The sequence below is a fragment of the Molothrus aeneus genome, chromosome 3, assembly GCF_037042795.1.
Source record: "Molothrus aeneus isolate 106 chromosome 3, BPBGC_Maene_1.0, whole genome shotgun sequence".
NCBI lineage: Eukaryota > Metazoa > Chordata > Aves > Passeriformes > Icteridae > Molothrus > Molothrus aeneus.
The window spans coordinates 14,151,100-14,170,287 of record NC_089648.1 but is presented as its reverse complement, the minus strand read 5'-3'; the positions used below and the strand labels follow the sequence as shown (position 1 = coordinate 14,170,287).

The 19,188-nt window shown below is 40.8% G+C and overlaps 1 protein-coding gene across 2 annotated transcripts in view; it reads right to left on the bottom strand.

Annotated features, from left to right (window-relative positions):
- PCSK2 (proprotein convertase subtilisin/kexin type 2) overlaps positions 1–19,188 on the bottom strand; it is a 103,234-nt gene that overhangs the window by 62,931 nt on the left and 21,115 nt on the right. The gene's annotated exons all lie outside the window — the stretch shown is intronic.

Sequence of the window (19,188 nt, the reverse complement as noted above, 5' to 3'; positions counted from 1 at the left end):
AGAAGACAGATGCTCATATGATGCTGAATCTTCTAATTTAATTATTTGCTCTGTCATCACTTTTAACTTTGGACCATTTCTTATACCCCAGGGCAGTCATCTAGCAATGGACTTCCCTCCTACTCCATAACTCACTGGTCCTATAAGGAGATATATACTACACAATCCACCTTTATATAACCACCTTTTTAGTGATCCCCTTAGTACAGTAGCTACTTCCACACAAGCGATGAATATCTGATAGATCTCAAGAAAACAGGAGTGCTCATAGGCTAAAGATTTCTCTAACCGTTGATTTTAAGTTAATTTATTTCACAAAGCAAATCTTCAGATATGTGGGACTGTGAGAAAATACCACTTGGAGAAAAATCAGCTGAATTTGGTTTTTATGGGAAAACTCACCCAAAAGGTGAAGTTATTCTTTTTGTAGAAAAGTCCCCTTGACTCACCCTATCACAGAAGAGACTTCTTGTAAATGTATGAATATTTGTGCTAATGCCCAGACATATTTGGAGTCATAAAGCACCACTTGAAGCAGCTTCACCTCTAACTTCATGTATTTCCTTTGTAAAGATGCAAATTTGCTTTATAAGACTTTGTTTCAATATATTCCATATGGACAGATTAGAAGGGCTTTGCAATACACCTGTGGAGGTAGTTTAGGGAAACTGAGTCAGCAGGATGAAGTCTTAAAACTAAGTCTTCAGCATATGCTGAAAATACACCCCTTGGTCACCAAAGTGATTCTGCAATTAAAAGCCAGCTTCTGACCTTTGCTATAACTCATCATACTTCCACTTCATTCTCCACAGCTTCCTTCCCACTTAAATTTTATCTAAATAGCTTATCACTCACCTTGGACCATCTGCTTGGAAAATTTTAATATGCATTTTCTCTCACATAATTACTGGCACACATTACCCTTGTTTCCATGTTACAGGAAATCCTCCCAAATGTCTCACTCACTGAAGAGCTGCCTGTTGCCCTGTCCTTTACGTCATTTGTTTTGCTCTTCATCTGTATTCCATTTCTAAACCACTTCTGAGTCAAAAACCCAGACACTTTTATATAGCTGACCCCTAAATCAAATGACAGCATTCAGTCATGGTTACCATAGCAGGATCTGTAGGGGACTTCCCTTATGCCTGGAGCTTAGAATAAAAGTTTACTTCAGCTTCCTCTGCTCCTTCTGAGCAGCTTGTCCCCACTGGATCCAGAGGTAGCAAAATTGTTACCAGGATCACAGCTGAAGAGTAGCTTCCAGAATAAAAATGGAATCACAGCCCTGGGAGAGAAGGCAGGCAGACTAGCGTCAGTGATGCTGTCCTACATGCAGTGCATGAACTAAGCTGAAAATCAATCTGATCTAAATTAATTTAAGAAAGTCTGAATTAAAAGAATTATTTAAAACTAGCTGTCAGTCCTCAAACCTGGAGACAGGAGGTGACAGTGATGTAAAAGTTGGCTCCACCATGCAGAATCCAGCCTTTCTCAAAACTGGTTTCAAAAAGCACATAAGTGCCTTCTGATTGTGTTTTCCTGACTGCAACCCTCAGAGTGCCCTGAAGAATGCAATTATTCTCTTTTGTAACCTCTTCTACACTGTCACTGCTCAATATAATTTTTCTTTTCCCTGCTTTTCCTGCTCTGCAATCAAATGATGCAGCTTTTTTGAGAACAGCTGCTTTGGCTACCATGAAAGGGAGCACCTCTGCACAGACAGGACAGCCACACACCCCTCCTCCAGCTGCTCCTGAGGTCCTTGCCCTGATTTGGGTCCTCACTGTACCATGCTGACAGGTTGCTAGGAGGGATTACAGCCCACTGCTGTCAACACTTTCCAACCAGGTGGTAATGACAACTGCAGAAGATCCATTTAGCTTTAATAAAGAACAAAGGCTATTTTTACAAAGCTGCCTGCCTGGAGTGATACAGCAACAATTGCCAAAGAAGTCTAAGCTTATTCTAGTATTTAAAACCTGTGATACTTAAAACTTCAATGTTCACATGAGTGGTAGTGATATACTAGTGAGCCTTTCTTGACCATCTGTAACACCTTCAGAGGTCTGCTGCTATTGCAGCAGAAACAGGATAAAAAACTGCAAACCACTGATTTTCCTAAAGAGCTGTCTAGTAGATAGCACATGGGCTGCACAATGTCTTCTCTGAGGAAATTTCATAACTAGAAGCCAGACACAAAACAGAAGCCAGTCAGTCTTTTGACAGAGGGAAAATTGCAATTATGCTGCTGCTGACATTCACACATCTGCTCATGCAACCAAAAGCAGAGCAGTTGCTCACAGCTACTTAATTACCATAATACACATGAGAGAAAAGACATGGGAGCTTGCTCCCATCCCTGCCTTTACCAGCCAAGTAGGAAACTACTGATGATTGAGCTGTGCAGGTTGCAATTGCACTATTTCAGTGCCTAGATTCAGAGGTTTATGGATCCCCATCACCAACCACATTAATAAAATCAGCAGAGGTTTATGTATCACTGCTGTACAGCACTCGGTTAGTAGAGTATAGCTGCCAGGGACAGGCCATCTGCCACACATCAAAACAGAATCATTCCTAGAGACACTTTCTGTAATAAGAGGAAAGGTGGGGGAAAATGACAAGTAAGGGATTGGCTCACAAAAAGGAAAGAAACAGACAGAGTCCTCCTGTTCTGGCCTTTATCCAAACTAGTTTTTGTTTTGATACTTTCAGAGGATTGTACTTGATCCTTGTCAAGACATGTACATCAGAATCCTGTTTTTTAACTGTCAAATGTTCTTTTTCAGTTCCAGCTGATGCCTCAGATTTAAGCTTTTATATTGTTCAGATTCTGTAGTGCTTTAGTGTGTGGGTCTGGGCTTTGTATTAGGGGATGGTAAGCTCTCTTCACAGAGTAGGTAGACAAAACAATTCCTTCTCTAACTGGGAACCAAGGACAACTGATCCAGATTTCAGGACCAAGAGCATAAAGAATGTGGACTGAAGAGAGAAAAACAAGGATGGGACTTCATGGGCTAAAGTTACAATTAGACAATTAGAATTAGTTCCAATATGCTAATGGACCAAAACTTATAAAAGTGTGAAACCTTGTGACCAGTCATCCATTTTGTGACCATTTTTGGGTTCATCTTGGGTGTAGCCCTGGCCAGGCTCTTGTGCTGCCCAAAGTGTATCCATTGAGGCCTTTAATAAATACCTACTTTATTCTTTAGCTCTGTCTAGTCTCTGTTCTAGGTCAGCCTTCATAAGGCATCACAGCCTTGGAGCCTGCAGAGTGCAGTTGCAGGGCTTGCTGGTGCCCAGGGATATCCACATAAGTGCACTTTTCCCACCTCATCCCAGAATCCAGCTGTCATCAATTGGCAGAACAGTACCATTCTGCGCCTGAACTCCTGAGCTGTCCAGTACTCAGCTTGAACAGCACATTGAACCCATATGTCCCCAGCAAAAGCCTACAGTTCTTTTCTTGACAAGAGAGGCACCAGATGATGAATGACTTGGCAAAGGGATCACATCCCATATGAAACTGTAGGCAGGAGAGACAACACAGTGCAGTGGTGAGGACACACGCAGCTGGTCCAAGCATAACAGAGCCCACAGGGAAGGAAAAAATCCCGTGAAATTGAGACAAGCATTAATATGCTGAGTTCATCACAGAGGAAATTCTCCTCAGAGACAACACAGAGACAGAGCAGCACAAGGCATCTCCATCCCTGGAAGTGTTCAAGGCCAGGCTGGATGGGGCTTTGAGCAACCTAGTCTTCTGGAGGGTGTTACTGCCCAGCAAGAGGGTTGGAACTAGATGGTCTTTAAGGTCCCTTCCAACCCAAACCATTCTTTGATACTAAGACACAAAAGTGTGGTCTGAATATTCCTAATGGGTTTTCTCAACACGCACTTCAGCAGAGAGGCTCTTTACATCCTTGCCCATGTTTTCCAGCAGCCTGTCCCACAGACTGCTGGCCAAGCCTCTCTCTAAAGCACATCTGCAGAATTAAACTTTTTTTCAAAAATCTTAGGGGCAAAGGGGTTTCTGCCTTGATTTCAAGGGATCAGGTCATCCAAGTGGTTTGAAGTTGGCACAAGCCCCTCTATTTATTCACTGCCTAGAGCAATGAAAAATGGTTCCTGAAGAACACAAAACTCATTATTAATTGCAGTTGCATATGCAACAGCAGGGATTTTGGTTCCAGAATTTTTCCTAGTTCCCACTGGGTCAGAGCAGAGGCTGGTTTAAATCAAGTGATAAAATTATCCTGCTGAAAATTCTATGAACGATTGTCGCTTTTTTTTTGCCAGGAATGAGGAAGTATCTTTTCAGTTCAATTATTAGCATAAAATAATTTGACTTTAGGGTATATTTTGCTCCCAGTGCACATACATAAATTGCATTAATATTAATGGGGACTTCTCTATTCACACTCATTGAAAGGAGCCCATACCTCAAAGGACTGAGAAAAGCAAAAACATATTTAGGATTTAGTCCCTCACCAAAGATTTCCACAGACTCCCATAAACTGCTGTCTTCATTGTATACTTCTTTCTCTTCCTAGTTTATTTCCAATGAGACAAATGTTTAGCAGATCATAAAGGAAAATAATTTGCTCAGGATTCTCACTGCAGGCAATCAAAAATGTGCATGCAAATTCTATGGAAATTACTCGGTTCAGACTTTGAGACCAAATTCATCTTATGGTTTCCACAGAATAAAAATTTAACAGAAAAGCTTCCCTCATGAAATTGTACTTCTTTCATATGAGAAGTGATGAATCTCTGATTAATACTAACAGTGCCTGCTGCACAGGCATTTAGGGGCTCTTCATATTTCCAAAAAGCCAGAATTAATTTGTGTTATGGCGAGCACTCAAGATGTATCTTCCCAGAGAAGAAGATACAATCTCATTTTGTTAAAGGGAGATTTAGGAAAATTACCTACTACAGCAGGATTTGCTTCATGGCAACTTTAAGAGATGCCTAGACTGGCACCAGGATAGAAAGTCCTACGTGTCTTGGGCCTGAAGAAGTGTTAAACAGCCAGTGCTAAATGGCAGAATCATAGACATGGCAAGTCATCACCAATGCAATGACATCAGAGATGATGTCTTTTCTTCTGGGCCTTTCCTTTAAGGGCAAGGTGAGCTGTACCTATAAATGACCATCACCAAAGAAAAATTATAAACAACAAAGCGATGCCAACAATACAGCAGAATTACATAAGGGATGAAACTGCTGAAGTCTTGGTTCAAAATATCATTTTATGAGATTGAGGGTAATAGGAGTGTTCTGCAAAACAGGGAAACCTGAACAAAAGACCAGAAAAAACCTCTGGGGTTCATGAAAAGGCCTGAAAATTTCATTTATCTTTTCTGGGTATGGCCCCTCATCATTCCTCACTTTTGTTTCAGGGAAGGTCAACCCAGTTATTATTGTTAGACTCTCCTGTTTCATCTCACCCCATTTCACCATGGACCAAATTGCAAATGAGATCTGGGTAATGTCCTAGCTTAGAAAGAACTTGTTAAAATGCAATCATATTCCCTATCCCAACACCAGCTGCTCCTGCAGCAACAACAACAACAACAACAATAAAAAAGAATGGTGTCAGAGGAACAAACAGTCAGGATGGAAGAGGCATGAACACTTAAACTCTTAAACTCAGGAACACCACAGCAAAAAATAATCAGGTGAACCTCTACAGTGGAACACTACTAATTTGGTATTAGCTTCTTGGAAAAGATTCAGTTCTCCAGAAGTGCAAAGACCCAGGTTCCATCTTCTCTTGTCCCACGGTCCACTCTATTCATTTCTGTGAGATTACTTCAGATTTTCACTGCTGCAAACTGGAGAAACATCTGTCTCTTGTTTTTAACACCATCCCTCTAAGGAAAAACTCTTCAAAGCCTCCCTCCAGTTGAACTCAAACTTCACAGGTCTCAACAGGTGATGAAAACTGTCTAGGGCAATTTTTTTTCCCTTTATATTAATTCCCAAAGCAGGCAACATTTAGAGAGGCTGAAAGCAAAAGCTCATACCTTACATGAATGTGTAACTGAGGTCATGGCTTGGTCAAGAATGAAGGAAGCATATGGTTATTATGTTTGTTTTTTTCATTGAGATCTCATGAAAACACAGTCCTTGAAAGCTACTTTATTGCTCAGAAATCTTATCTGAGCTCTTTATATAAAATAGGGCTGAAAAGGAAAAAAAACACCTTATCTGTTGTCAACCTTCACAAGAAAAAAAATAAAGGCAGAACTGAAAAAAGTTCTCTCCGATTCTCCCCTCATATGTTTCCTCTCAGTTTAACTCAGGAGTTGGCAAAAAAACCCCATATAAATCTCAAGCAAATTATTCATCATGTCTTTCATCAAAATCATTAGCTCCCCTAGTCAGTCTGGGCTGGCAGCTGCTGTTTTAATCAAGCAAAACATATTAAAAGAGGTTTCAAATAACTTCACAAATGGGACAAAAACTATTTATCATTTCATTTCCATCTCCATCAGAGTGTAATGCACTCACAAACGACAGAACCTGAGCCCGGAGGCAGTGCTGCAGTGTGGGATCAGACTTAAGACTCCCAGTCCTGACGATGCTCCTGGCAGTTCGGGCAGGAAGACTGCAAGGAGCTAAATAACAGCTTCCTACCTGCTAAGATCCAGGAGACCTCCAACTTCCAGAAGCAAATATTATAAAAACCTCTAACACCTACGTAACTCTAATTGCTGAGAAATCACTGATACATCTCCTCCCAGCCAATCATTACAAGTCTGGGGTCAGTAGTATAGTCTAATGCAGGTCTAAGGTAGCAAAAAGACACACAGTTCCCCAAATTTCTGCTGCTTTTCACCTGAAAATACAAAGGCAAGGTGCTGCTGGAATTACACCTTCTGGGAAACATTGCACATGTATACTTCAGATATATGAAGTAAAACACAGTCAGTTTGCGCATATTTTATGCAAAAAGCAAGCTGTTCACTGGACAGCAAAGAATGAAAATTGTAAATGAAAAAGTGCTATTTAGGTTAAAGTCTCCTGAGCATGAAGTTGGCTCTAATCTCTATTAATGCTGGAGAAGTTTTCTCCATCTGCTGCTGCTTTTACCCAGGATAAAGAAATACCTGGGAAAAGCTGGAATGAGCCATGCAGAAGCAAGGACAGGAACAGAGGCAGGACCACTAATACTGGAATATACCTAGGGACAAATGACTCCATACAACTGTGTTGTTTTTTTATGCTTACATAGCCTCTAGCATAGTAATTTCTCCTGCACCTCCAGATCATGCATGTAGAAGCACTAGTCAACTAATTACAGTTTAAGGTTACTGTCCTTTGCGTAAGTCTTTTGGGCTTCAGAGGATCTGCTCTAATCTCTTGGGTTTCATTTTTCTCCCACTGTTCTCATCTCAGCTTTCTTAGTGCCCACGTGTTGTAAAGACTACAAATGGCTGTAATCCAACTTCTACTTTATTGTTGTTGTTGGGGTTTTTTTCTTCCAGACAGCAGATTGGGCATCTCAGATCTATTCCTACTTACCTCTGCTTTCCTGTATGACCTTTTGGAAAATTTGAGGTCCTCTTCCTCCCACATTTATTTCAAGCATTTGTGAAATACACATAATCCATATTTGAAATGTGCTTTGAAACCTGTACTTAAATATTATTTCATTAAATACTATAAAAGAATACAAATTATTTCAGATGGACAGATCATTTCAGTGGGAGAGCGGCAAGTGTTAAATCACCGAAGCAGTCCTTTTCTCACTTTTGTCTATTTTGTAGGAAGACAGAAAGTATTTGGGAAGATTCATTTGACTTTCTGGCTCCCACTGAATTATTCATTGTTTGCAAGTCAAGTAGGTAATTCACCTTGCACACACTTCTCAAGTGCAGTGCTAGTAAGAAAATCACGCTGAGTTGATTTTTCTGACAAACAACATTTCATGTAACCAGCTGTCCTTAAAGAAATACATCCTCTCTCTATGCAAAAATGTTCAACAGTCTACAGTGAATAGCAGGACACCAATAAATGTTAGATTGATTCAGACTCCTAAAAGCAATGTTCTTTTTTATACCTTTCCATTTCAATCTGGAACTTGCATTTCTTTCATACACTTAAACTTTCTTCCAAACCTTGCTGGCACATGGAAGTGAAAACACTTTATCATTAAAATCCAAATTTACTGAGACAGCATATGGCAACTCTGACATGAAACAAAAAAAAAATTGTCCCTATGGGAAGTTGCTCGCTCCATGCAAAGTTTTCATCCTTAGGGATAACAACCCAAACCCACTCATTTATATCCCCTTTTCCAGGTTTTACATCATCTTCTCAATTCAAATGGTGGGCTTTTTAGTTTGCAGTGAATTATAGACTATCAGTAAATCGCTTTCTCCTTTGAGGGACTGCACCACTCAGCTTGCATCATCTCCTCAGAACAGGAAAGTCTGCTCTGACTGAATGAAATCTCAGCCTCCTTAGATGTTTTCAGAAAAGGCAGAGTGAGCTGAGCACCCCTGGATTTGTTTGTGAGAAGCTCTAGTCCCTCACAGTGGCACTGCTGCCTCTAAGTTTGTTTTTAGCCATCCAGAACCAATTAAGAAGACAAGTGAAGTAAGCAGCGAGCTACCCAGGAGAAGGCTGGCTGGAGGAGTCCTGGCTGATCATCAGATGCTTCTTTTGGAGGTTGTCTTCCACTAGCTACTCTTCCTTGAAACATGCATGAAACATACTTTTCACATTCTAGAAACTGGACTCAGAACAACAGAAATCTGGGATTAGGATGTTCATTTGGAAAGAATAATGAAAATTAAGAAAACAGTCAAAAATGACCATGAAAAAAATCTGGAAGATTTCAACCAGAAACTCTGAAACAAAATGAAACTTTTTTTTTTGCTAAATAAAATAATTTGGTGTTATATTTTTTTTTCCTGATGAAGTATTTCAAACATGAAAATGTAGATTCTACTTCCTTGTGACTCACTATCAACAATATGAGTTGAAGTCTTAAAGATATTTTTTTTCCTTGGGAAAACAGTAATTATAGTTTGTTGACTGTCCAACGGAAAAAATTTCATAAGTTCTTCTTATAACATGCCCTGCACAACTTGGGGAAAGGCCCTTTAAAATTATAAGATATGTACATTTTTAGAGCTGGAAACAGGGAAATAAGTTTAACATGGATATTTCCCTTCCTGTTTTCAGAAAATAAACAGTCCAATACCAATCAAGGGAATTATTCCAAGAAAAGCTCTAGTTCCAAAAGAAGCAAAACATATTCCTGCAGTGTTACAGCCTCCCCAGGGATCCCCAAACAAACTGCAACATATTCCAATGAATACTTTTCCAGGAAAGCATTCCAGTTGAGAAGTGAAAATAGAGCAAGCACTGCATAATTATATTAGTATATCCTGGCCTAAGATATCCAGCATTTTGTCCAAATTCTGCCAGCGATACTTGCTGGCCCAAGGGAGCAGGTCCAGGAGATAACTGAAGTTTTGAACACAAGTTCAGCTTGTTTTGAGTTGGAAAAAAAGAACAGCTAAAATGGTGCTTACAAGGTTTATAGAAGGTATCTCATTTTTTTAAGTCACTGTGCAGTCATTGACTACATTTGGTTTTTCCAAAGCATGAAGTAGCTACAGCCAACAGCTCACTGCACAGTCACTGACTACATTTGGTTTTTCCAAAGCATGAAGTAGCTACAGCCAACAGCTCCTCAAACTCCTTGTTTTGCTGGGAGAAAATGCCTCCAGACATAATAGCCCTGACTTTGGTGGAACCGCAGGGAGGACGAAAGCAATCCAAAAGCTCTGCAGGGCAAGGCTGGATGAGCACCAGAGAAAGCAACAGCCAAACACAGATGACGGGCTCTGCACTGAGTTTATCATATTTGCTGGATGACAAAGTCAAGTTAGATAGGAACAAATGTAATCAATCCCTCAGCCTCAGACTCCAAGACAAAACACAGGGCACCTCCTCACCCCTGTGGCTTATTTTATTTTTCAGGTTCTTGATGCAGACACATTCAACGTATCTGTGCCTCCTCCAAAGAAAAGGAATAGGGGTGCGAAGAGCTGGCAAGGAAGAAGAGAACCAGATATTAATGCTAACTGTAGCACTGCAGTGTTACATAACCTAAAGCCTGACAGTAATCAGCTCAGTGACGTTGCTGTGAGACCAGGAACATAATAATAATTAGATCTGGCAATTCTGGTTCTTCTGTGAAGACTTTATGTCTGCAAAGCTCATGGATCCCTCAACATATATTCCTCTGTATGGAAGTATAATGCTCAGAATCAAGTAAGATAAAGACCATGAAGACAGACAATTTACATTGATGACATATTAAATCTGTACCTACAATAAGGGTGTACTTCTTTTCAGCACTCAGAGAGCAGGAAGCTTGCAACATAAAACACAAAGCTGTATTTTCACAGAAATGTGGTCATTCAGGTATCATTCCTTATAAGCAAAATTGTAATATTTAACAGAGTCCATTTATAATAGTATGGAATTGATACTTTACAAATAATTAGAGAAAATATGTACCATAGAGATATTTAATATTTCTTAGTCTTTCCATGATGTTTTGTTCTACCCAGGCCTGTTCTCTCCCTCAGTATGGAAATTCCCAAGGCCAAGAAGCATTTATTCAACTTCACTAACCCATGACGTACATATTAGCATTTTAATTATTATTGGTTATTTTGAGCTTTTAGAGGCTGAAAAAGCAGTAGTCCAATGCAGCATCAAATAACTACTGCAGCAAGCTACTACTAAAATAATTTAGAACTAAACCTTTCATTTATTTCCATTGTATCTCCAAATACTGCAATCAACTTTCAGTGACCTCAGTAAAACCCCTTTTTGTATTCATGGAGCACATCATGCATACAAACAGTAAAGTAGGTTAAATGGCACGAGTGGATGCATTACATAATATATTTATTGTGTGATACAGTAGCATATGCCATTAAAGTGATTCTTTTAACTTAAGTCTCTTAGGAGAAAGGGGGTGGGGTTTTCAAAGCCACAGCCCTGGGACACAAGGCCTGGTACACCATGCTTAGATACCCCAAAACACAACACCAAAAAGTATTCCAGTCTTACATTGTTATTGATTTAACTGCACACCCTCAGTTGCACCACCTTTTATTTACTGCCAATGTCATATACATTAAATGGTTCTAGTCATATAAGTGTACACACAAGAAACTCCATCAACTGTTTTAACATTTGATTTTAACATTGATTTTCTGACGTCAATAAAGAATGGAAATAAATTTGTAGTTTTGCTCCATTCTAGACCTATCATCTCACAGTCTGGGTACCATATATAACAGATACAATATTTTACTAATTCTATAATCTTCCCAAGTTGTATGTTAAACAATATATTTAAAATCTTTTGAAAGGCAGTTTTCCAGCCTCTGTATTTTCTATTAGGCTTAGAGATTTGCCCAAAAGAAAACAAAGCCCAAAATGTTTGGTTACATTGTTCCTGAGGAAGATTTTTTAGCATACAATTTACTTGTACAGGAGAAAAGGAAGTATAGCTGAATAAGACACACTTCCTAAACTGGAAGTGAAGCCAACCTTGAAGACAGAGCTGCACATGGCAGTCTGAATTCTATCACAGCTCTAATGTTGGGAACCTCATCATTTTTGAACCCCCACATATTTTGCACTCATCAAGCACCAACAGTATGCCTATGGATTCCTGGATCCAGTGAATGCTGAGATACTCACAACCTTCAGTGACTAACATAACATACAAACATTAAATTAATTAAAGTAATTAAATGAGTCATAACAGCTCAGCATATCAATGCACTGCATTCCTTTTTCAAAACCAAACCAAACTTGTCCTAAACCAAAGCAAAATTCTGCATCACAGTGGGTTCCATGTTAATGCAAAGCCACTGGCTCACTCTGTCCATTCTTCTCTACATTGTACTAAAAAGACCCTAAGTTATACAGCCTCGCCACTGCCACTGCTTGTATTGTAATATTTAACAGACCTCTCTGAAGATCCTAGGCTGGAAATTGCACAGACAAATAACAAAAGCAAGGCCTGCTCTATGAAACAGAGATTCCGCATCAGGCAGGAAACAAGAGGGAAACAGGAAAAGGCAGAGGGAGACAGGGGAGCTACACTGCAGTCAGGAGAAAAGACATCAACAATAAAGCAGAAACTTAACTAATGCAAATTCAGCAAATTACAGGCAGCAGAACAGAGGCTGAATGGGTCCAGCTTGTAAAAGTACTGAACTTCCTCATGGTTACAAGCAGTTTTGAGAAATAAAGCTCATTCTATTGCCTCACTCCAAGTATCCTGTTCAGCAACACAAAAATTATGCAATACATGACACAAAGCAGCTTCAAGGGGTCACCTAAACCATCCCAGAGCCACAGAGAGAAATTAGCCACATCCAGTTCAGCCATCAGCACTGTCTAACTTTGTCTTAAAACCATCAACCTTGCAGACTCCCCAGATCCTGGTGGCACCAAGACTACAGTACATCACTGCTTTTATTTTTGGAAAATTCTACATTAATCTCCACAGTGCTGCCTTTGCCCAGCAGTCTATCGCCCTACAGTACATTCATTTGTGGTTTTTTTTCTAATAGAAATACTTCTAGCTTACCCTGTAATCTCAGTTATACAGTATTTTCATAAAAGACACTCTGTGTTTTGAGTTTGATGTCATTTTGATAGTCTGTTATTTTATTGTGTGCAGCTAATGGTGCTTTTTCATATAACAGATATAAAAGATTTTCAACATTCTTTAATGTTGATGTTGATCAATTGGGTTCTTTTCTCCATCTTTCTAGTTACAAATAGAAATATAGATCAGTTAAGATTAGCTTTTACATTGTGCAGGACATAATTTTCTCCAGTTGCAAACTGTTTGAAATACTCAATGGTGTTGTGATATTTTAGTTTAGAATTGTATTGCACATCACAAATACAATATACATATGCAGTCCAAAGATGAGCCAGTGATGCCACACAACATCTGAGGAATTTAAACTTAGAAAGTGTGAAATTCTTCAGCACATGCTCAACACGCTCACACTGCAGTGAAGAGGACTTCCCTATCATTCTAAGTGACCGCTCTGGTATCTGAATAACTCTAGGCCTCATCATTTTTTTATTTTCAGAGAGTCCTTTTTCTGAAGACAGAAACTGATAATATAATAATTGTGATACCTGAATTAAAGAGCAGCTAGGTGCTTTACAGCTGAAACTCTCACTGGTCAACTACACAAAACAGAGCTGGAACGGGGCTTTCTGTGAGCAGTTAAATCCAGCAACCTTCTCTGGGCAAGAACAGAGTCTACAAAGGCCAGGGACAACAAAAATAGGACTCCCTCAGATTCAGTTTTCAACAGGCAATCACAGGGAATTCAGCAATCACTGTATGCAGTGACAATAACCATGCTATGTACATAGTACAGTCACGAACCAAACTTGATGCCTCACTGAATTTCTGATACATTTCTTTTGACATTATCACAAAAGCAATTTAATGACCTAAAGACTAGTTTATCCTCTGCATTCTGGAGGCAGAGGAGTACCTCCTTACTTCTATAAGCATTGCAAGAAGGGCAGAGTAGTAGGAAAACCTTTTACCTCACTTAACAGACACTTAAATCTCCTCTTTGTAGCCATAATAATTTCTTGTTTGGAATTACACAGTTCATGTAGCATATTTCCTGCAATTATTTATCTGTGCCCTGCTGCCTGTATGACCCTTTCTCTTTCCATGTATGAAGTGAGGTTGAATTCTACCTTCCCAGAAACTGACTGTGTCTGAGTTTTTTGTTTTGTTTTGTTTTTAATACTGTGCTGTGATCTCTGCTCCTTCTTTCTTCTTGTGTTCTCAGATAATAAACCCATATATTTCAATAACAACCCATCAATATCTGCAAAGGGTCCAATTATCATAGAAGAAAAATGCCCATTTAAGCATTAAATTTTCTCAGTGATAAGACACACACAAGATCAATTACCAGATGACATACAGATGACTCAAGTTCCCTCAAAAAATTTGTCTTTTTTTCTTATAATGCTGGCAAGCTGGCTTCGTTATGAATTAGAAACACAGGATTTTCAAAAACAGCCCTGAGCTGTGTGGGAAAGCAATATAAATACAGTGCAAGATGGTATCAACCTGAAAAACAGTAACAGTAGCTGGTAACAGTACCAGAAGAGGCCCCCCACTGTGAACAGGTACAAACTCTTGGAAACCCTTCCTCAAACACACTGGATAAAGCATAAGAAACTTACATCAGAAATGATAACCCAGGGATCCATTCATGGAAGTCACTGCCTGTTTTCTGCACAACATGCTTCATTTCATCAGGATGGCTGAGACAAAACTTTCTTCAGTACTTGTGTGCAGTGCAGCTTCAATGCAGTGTGTAGGTTTGAGGGTAGTTTGGGGTTTTTTTTCAGCATTGGAAAGAAGACATTTCCTCCCATGAGTTTTCCTTGGCTGTTCAATATTTAATACAGATACTTAAGCAGAGCATTTAGATTACATAATGTCCTGTTTCATATCAAAAGGTAACAGTGATGCAGACGTAATGCTGCCCTGTGGTCTCATAAAATTATGGCAGCTCCAAATTTCTCCTGAACATAATCCTACCAGAATGCCAGCACCATGACAACAGATATCACAGCAAAATGCTAAATAGATTTTACTGGGAAATCTGTCAACCTCTACCATCTGCAGCATGTATTTACATGAAAGAGACAAAAACATGAAGGGCTTTTTGTCCCGCCATTCTGCCATCTCTCTGTCATAACACACACAAACCTCCCTGCATGGCAGAGAACTGGATGATGAACCTGAAGCCTCCATCTAAGATTTTAGAGAGGATGGCAAGTCTTGGGCATTACATTAATTTATATCATGCTTAGCTCCACAGAAGCCGAAAGTTTTGTATGAATCTGGGATCACTGCTGTGGTGAACTGTACAAACAGTGCAGTTTTTCCCCTTCACCCACAGTGTCAACAGCAGGATTACAACAGGGAACTGGTCAAGTGACGGCTCCTTCTTCTCCTGCCACCCTTTTGCTTTCAGGAGCAAACCAGCTTTCTTCTCAGATGGAAGAAGCATCTTGGGATACCTTCCAAGCTTTTTTTTTTTTATCCAGGAAATCAAACTGGTCAGGAATCTGAGAAATTGAGATGTGGGGCATGGAGCGGGAGGAAAAATGCCAAGAATTGCCATTTAAAAAAACTTAATTGTTAATTGCTCTTATTGCTTTGCTCCAGGGACAGAATGTTATTTGCCTTCAGTAACAGAAGGCTGGAGAAACAAGTTTCACCTCCACAGCAAATACAAAGGTCTGAACAAGGGAAAGCTCTAATGGCTCCTAGTCCTTGTGTCCCCAGAACACTGCATTCTACACTGGCTGGAGAACTACAGAGAACTGAGGAAAACTGGGTCTTCCTGATCTTATCAGGAAGACTTTAATTTCTGCAAAGGGGAAGATTTGTGCTGACACCTAAGAGAGCAAGACAAAAGACTCCGTCTTTAGCCCAGCTCAGACCTGTCACTAATGTCCTGGAAAAGGCCCTGACAATTGACTTACATTGTGCTGCCTTTGCTAAGGGCTGCTGTGCTGCTTCTTCTCAAGCTGTCAACCATCCCTCTTTCTCCCTGTTAAAGAGGAGCCATGGATGAAATAAGCTCTGGCAGCACTGGACAACCCCTGCCTGGGAGTGGGGCAGAGGGCACTTCTGCATTCACAGGTTGCAAAGGTCCAATCACAAATAAGTTGTGAGATTGATCCTGGGGCCTTTGGGGTCCAATCTGGCTAGCTCTGGATCCCTGGCCCCACTCAATCTCACAAAGACAAAAGTAAAAGATGGGAGGCGCTCTTTCTCCTTGGGATGATCGTCCCATGATTTATTGTGGAACTCCTCTAAGGGGTCAGGGAGAGGTAAAAAGAGGTCGACTGTGTGATGGTGGGAGATTTTAAACCCAGGTGAAGGGGGGTGGAGGAGAGGAGCCACAGCCAATGGGATATAAGTGATGGGAAGGGCAAGGGGAGGAGTAACCTGGGGAGAGACCACCACCACAGGGGCTTCGAGAAAAAACAGAACAAACCATGTGATACAAACATACTATTCAGTGCAAAATACCAAACCCAGTGCAAGTCAGTCACATTAAGGGGGCACATAAAGGATCAACAACAATAAGCCAGTCACATTAAAGGGGCACGGAAAGAGGCTCTTTCCTTCCTCAGGCAAGGAAAGAGATGAAAGATTTTGATTTATTCAATTAAAAGCTTGAAAGATTTTGATTTCTTCAATTAAAAGCTTAAACCCTCTGCATTTACAATGCCTTTCTTCTCCTTGTCCCATGAGACAAGCAGTTTGGGAGTACTGCTAACCATGGGCACCTGGTTAACTACTTCTGGAAGAAGCTCCACATCCACCCTCCTCAGATTCCTGGATCAGCACAGCCAAGTCTCCCTTTCTAATTCCTTTCTGAAACATAACAACTTACATCACTGGGATATTTCTTTCCAAAGGAATCATCATCTAAGTGCCAAACTCACTCTCAGTGGAAGATTTTCATTTAACCTGTCCTCCCTCCATACATACATATTTATTCTCCCCATAGCAACACAGGTCCACTAGCACAGAGATATCAGAAATGGGACTCAGCTCTTCTCTAAATATTATAGCTTCTTTCCTGAGCAGGATTAATCTTGGCAGCTGTGTGACAAAAGAGACTGTGTGGGAGGAAAATGGTTTTATCTAAAACTTGGAAAAACCAAAATAATCTTTGAGAGAAAAAACTATGTTTCAACCATTCGCTTCAGTGGAAGACTATTTATTAACAGAAAATAATCACCAACAGCAAAAATATAGAAGTATTAATAAAAAAGGTAACAAAATTACCATGAATTTTTTTCTTTCCTTTTATTTATGTGACCACTTTTTAAAATGTTTACATAATAATATAGCCGAGACCACAGCTATATTTATAATACAGGAGACCAGAAGGTAAGTCAGCTTTGAAAGTAACAATTAAACTGTACTGAGTTTGAATGGCCGGGTTTTAGTAGCTGTGTGGCTGCAGGGGTGGCTTCTGTGAGAAGCTGCTAGAAGCTTCCACCATGTCAGAGACAAGCCCTGGCAGCTCCAAAGACAGACTTGCCACTGGCAAGCCTGGAACAATCAGAAATTGTGGTAATACAATTAAGAAGAAAGAAAAAAAGTTATTGTGCAGTTGTAATTGCCAGAGAAGAATGGGGTGAGAACATATGGGAGGAACAACTCTGCAAACACCAAGGTCAGTGGAGAAGCCAGGGCAGGAGGTACCCCAGGCACCAGAGCTGGGGGGATTCCTCTACAACCTGTGGTTCAGACCATGGCGAGGCAGCTGGGCCCTGCAGCCCATGGAGATCCACAGGGATGCACAAATCCACCTGCAGCCCGTGGAGGAGCTGGGGGTGCCTGAGAAGAGGCTGTGACCCTGTGAGAGGCCCATGGAGAGAGGAGAGACACGCTAGAGCAGCCTGTCCTTGAGGGACTGCACCCCATCCAAGAGTGACCCCACTCTGCAGTGGTTTAGGGAGGACTGCTGCCCATGGGATGGACTCACACTGCAGCAGTTTTCAGCAGCTGCTCATGAGATGGACTCAGGCTGGAAGTTTGTGGAGAACTGTCTCCTGTGGGAAAGCCCTCACAGTGGCATGGAGAAACAATTCCTCCCTGAGCAACCAAAGAAACCACAGGTGATTCACAGGAATAGGGTTATGGTCAGTGAAACTGACCATAACCCCATTCCCTGTCTCCTTGCACTGCTGGAGTAGGAGGTAGAGCTGGGAAGGAGGGAGGGGTGAGGGGAAGGTGTTCTTAAGGGTTCATAATCCTGCTCTGATTTGGTTAGTGTAATAAATTCAATTCATATCTCTACCTACAGCCTGTATTGCCCATGATGTTTGATGAGTGATCTCTCCCAGTCCATATCTCAACACATGAACCCTTCATTATGTTTTCTATTCCCTGTCCCACTGGGAAGGGGAGTGACAGAGTGAACTGGCATGCACCTGGCACCCAGCCAGCATCAGCCCACTACAGAAGCAAATCCCATGGTTGTGTTTTCCTTTAACTGTGGTGGAGTAGGAGAAGACTCAATTTCCCATCCTGCCTCTACTGTACTAACAAACAAGGCAATATGAAGTATCTCCATATTTCTGACTCACCTTTCCAGGGCAATCACATTGATAAACATACTACCAGCCCTCACTATTAAAAGCAAAGTTTGGTCTTACAGAAGCTGTTATTTCCCCTTACTCACAGGGAAGACTCTCTAAAGGTCCCCTTGCTCTGAGGCTGGGTTGTGACCTGCACTTATGAAGCTACAGATTTTGATGTCAGTGTGGATACCTTGTTTCCAGTCTCTCCAGCCAGTACATGCTCCTCCATGTCCCACTCAGCTCATGGACTCCTCCACTCCCAGATCACTCAACCATCTCACTGACTCTGGGCTTTTGTTCCAGCCTGTCCCACTTATTCTCTCTTCACATTCACATTGATGGCTGGTCCCATACTACTCTGGCTCCTCACAGCTTTTCCACCAAGGGCCTTTATCCTTGCTGTCACCTCCTCCCAGCTGTCTGCGTCCATGGATCATGGCAAGGGCTACTTTCCTGTCTGCAGCTCCAGGGAAAAGTAGAGCAGCCCCTTAAATGAAGTCTTCCAAGGACAAAAAAGCCTAATGGCTGACCTTTTGGTCGGAGACATTTCTGCTAAAGTGATAAACAAATAAATGCACATAAAAATGCAATTTCACATGAAGAATGCTGGAGATGTTGCTGCAAAGCCTTAGCTCATTTAGAATTCCAGCTTAAAGATCTAAAAATAGTAAAGGGAATCCCTCCCCTCCCTGCGATTCATTTGGCACCAAAGGTATATAAGCTAAAATAACAAAATAGAAGTGCACCTGGAAACCACAGAAATTTGCAAATGATGCAAAAGAGTCAAAGCAAAGCTCTCCTGGAAGGTTCTCCATACCTCAGATAATGTAATTTAAACAAAACAGCTTCCATTTGAAGCAGTTCAGTTCACTGTGGAATTTGCCTGTAATGATCCCTGAAAGGACAGTACTGACAGCAAAAAGCCACGGTGCCTCATGCACCTGCACTTTTTTCTTG